The sequence below is a fragment of the Otolemur garnettii genome, unplaced genomic scaffold (assembly GCF_000181295.1).
Source record: "Otolemur garnettii isolate 467f Iridium unplaced genomic scaffold, OtoGar3 scaffold00022, whole genome shotgun sequence".
NCBI lineage: Eukaryota > Metazoa > Chordata > Mammalia > Primates > Galagidae > Otolemur > Otolemur garnettii.
This window is the reverse complement of record NW_003852417.1, coordinates 17624575-17627787: the sequence shown is the minus strand read 5'-3', so window position 1 is coordinate 17627787 and position 3213 is coordinate 17624575.

Below are 3213 nucleotides of genomic sequence, written 5' to 3'. Positions count from 1 at the left end.
GGGAAAATGTTCCATTTGAAGCATAATATTGCTTGTGATTCTACTCTGAATCTTTCCACGTTCCTATTTCTCTAAACTTCCTATGAGCATCAGGTAAAAACGGAGGCAGCAAATGCTAGCAGGAGGAAGGGGGGGAGAGGGAGCGAGAGAGAGGGGGAGAGAGAGAGAGAGGGAGAGGGAGAGAGGGGAGGAGGGATGGGGGTGCAGAGAGAGAGAGGAGAGAGAGTAGAGAGAGGGGGGGAGAGAGAGAGAGGGAGGGAGGGAGAGAGAGAGGAGAGGAGAGCGTGGCGGCAGGGAGGGAGGGAGGGAAGGAGGGAGAGAGCCCCAGAGACAGGGAAAACTAGACAGCGAAACGCAGATAACTACAGAGAAAGGGAGAGAGGGGCAGTGCAAGACTGAAGGAAGAGGGTATGTGACAGAGAAGGAGATAAGATCAGAGGTATACTCACAGACACAGAAGAAGAGGAGGCAGGCAGAAAAATACGGAGCAGAAGATGAAAACAGAAAGAGTAGCAGACTGAGGCAGAGAGACCTGGGTGGCTGGAGATAGACTAATGACAGGAAAAGAAAAGCAAAGAAAGGGAAGGAACAGGCAGAGAGAGCCCCCACCCACATCCCTACCCTCCTCCCAAATCACAGCATATTTGAAGGGACCTTGCACCTTGCTGTCCTGCCCTTATCATATGGATGAGGAAACTGAGGCCCAGAGAGGTGAAGTGACAGGTAATGGCATGCAGGGAGTTCAGGACAGCTCTGAGACTCAGCCAGCTTCCCTTCCTCTCAGGCCACACTCCCTCCCCTGGGCCAGGCTCTATCTATCATAGAGACAGGCAGGGAGCAGCTATGGATCTGGGCACACATGAGCCAACACCCAAGGGAGAGCTCTGCTCTGGCCAAATGTGTCTCTCCTCAGGTCAGCCTGGTTCTTGGAACTGGCTGAGAAGTACAGGCTGGGAAGCCTCCCATTCTGCTCCCCTGGGTTTTTCAGGCTGTCCTGACACCCATGGCTCCTGTCCTGCACCAGTGTGCCAGACGGGGCTGCTAGAGATAGCATTTGCCACCACCTTTGATGTCCCAGCAAAACTGGGATCTAGGTGAAATGGGACAGGTGGGGTCCAGCTCAGGAGCCTCATTGACAAACTGAAGGAACTGAGACAGGAGCCTCCCTATGCCTTAGTTTCTTCATTTGTCAACATAGTGACCATGGCAGGAAGGAAGGAAGAGCAGTAGGACCTCAGGGCGTCACTGTTTCCTTATCTCTTCAATGAGGTGCCATGGCAGATGATCCCACAGGCTTTGCACAGCTCCAAACAACTCCAGACTTGGATGGGCTGAGCAAGCAGAATGATTGGAATGCAAAGCCCAGTGCCAAGGAGGGTCAAAAGCCCTTCACAAGACCCTGGCATGGGTCATGCAGAGATATGGAAGAGGCACCAAGGCTTCTGACTGAAGGCAGGCTCAGGAGGTAGCCAGCCAGAAGCAGGAACACCATCTGCTCACATCCTGGGCTTACCTGTCACTCACTGCCAGACATTATTCTCCTTCAATTGCACTGCAGAAGGGCCACAAACCCATTCATTCCTTTAAGCATTCATTCAGATATTTGTTAAACATCTGCTGTGTGTCAGGATAGATAAGTTACATTCATTATTTCTGGTCCTTACTACAATCCTGAAAGACAAGTATAGTTATGCCCATTTTACAGATAAGAAAACTAAGGCTAAAAAACAATAAAGGGAAACACTGAAGGTCATTCCACTGGGAAGAGGCTTCAGTCTATCTGTCTTCTAAGCCCATGATTCTCTCCGTGACTCCTTGAACCTCAATTTTTTTTCATTTGTAAAATGGGATAGATAATTATGTTAGCTCTATCTACCTTTTGAGTAGTTTTTTTTAAGGGATCAAAATAGACCATATGTGTGCAAATCAGATAATATGAGGCTCTTGAATGATTTTTGCTCCCCTAGGATTCAGGTCTCTGGACCAGAACCTGATGGAAGGGCTCCAAATTCATAGCACCTTGTTCCCCCTCCTCCCAAAGGAAGACCTTTGATTCTTTGTAGGCTCAAACTTTCTGGTTCTGCCCTCTGGCCACAAACTCAGCCTATTGGAGGCTTTATCCCTTGGCATCTTCTGGCTCTCTGGAGGGAAAGCACTGCCTTCCTTAGCTTCCCAGAGGTGAAGGAACAAGTTAGGTTTTGTGCACTTCTGATGTATTGGCTCCTGGCCAATACAGTTAGCCCAGAAGCCAACTCTCCCAAAGCTTATCTAGTTAAGCAAGTGGCTTGCTAGACTTGGTTTTCAAAGTGAAAAGCCTGTGGACCCAGGGTCTGCTTACTTCTGACTGTCAGGCCAGACTGCTATACTGATGAAAGGTGGTATTATGAGTGAAAGAGCTTTGGAAAAGGGGAAAAGCTCTTTTTAGGGGCAGGGCATGTATTAATAATTATGATGAAGCTTGTTCTCACAGCACAGAACTGGAAGGACCTTTAGCGATCACCTAGCCCAAACTTCTCATGTTACAGATGAGAAAACTGGGGGCCTACAGAGTAGGAAGGGGGTTGCTAAAGGTCACACGGTGAGGGGGGATCAGAACTCGTGTCCTATGTTTGGGACTTTCTTGTTACACCCATTATGTATGGGATCTGGGCACCTGTCAGTGGGGAGTGCATAAGACATCCACCTTAGCCCTGAACCCCTGAGAGCAGCCTGGGTTCCTGCCCCTCCTCCCTGCTTTCTCTTATGGAGGAGAACCTGGGGTGGCAGGGCCATGCTGGTGCTAGTCTAGGTTTCTAAGTAGGCTCTGGGACTTTTAGGCAGGAGTCCTATCCTCTGACTTGGGTGGGATCGTGCCAAAGACATGGCAGCCTATCGGTTTTCCTTCCATCCTGGACTCCTTGGACCTGATATCAACTGATATCAACCTGCCTGATATCAACATGTCTCTGTCATGTGTTTGCTGTGATAGTCAGGGACTGTCACTTCTCCCTGAGCCTCTGTTTGCACACCCAGAAATGTCTCTCTCTCTCTCTTTTTTTATTGTTTGTTTTTTTGTCTCTTCATTTTTAACATCCCATGATTTTCTTGCCTGATTTGCTCCTGTTCCCCCAGTTCTCCTAAAATCAGTCAAAAAGAGGGACTTACAATTGCTTTTAAGATTCCTGTAGCTCAAGCAGCTAAGGCACCAGCCACATACACCTGAACTGGTGGGTT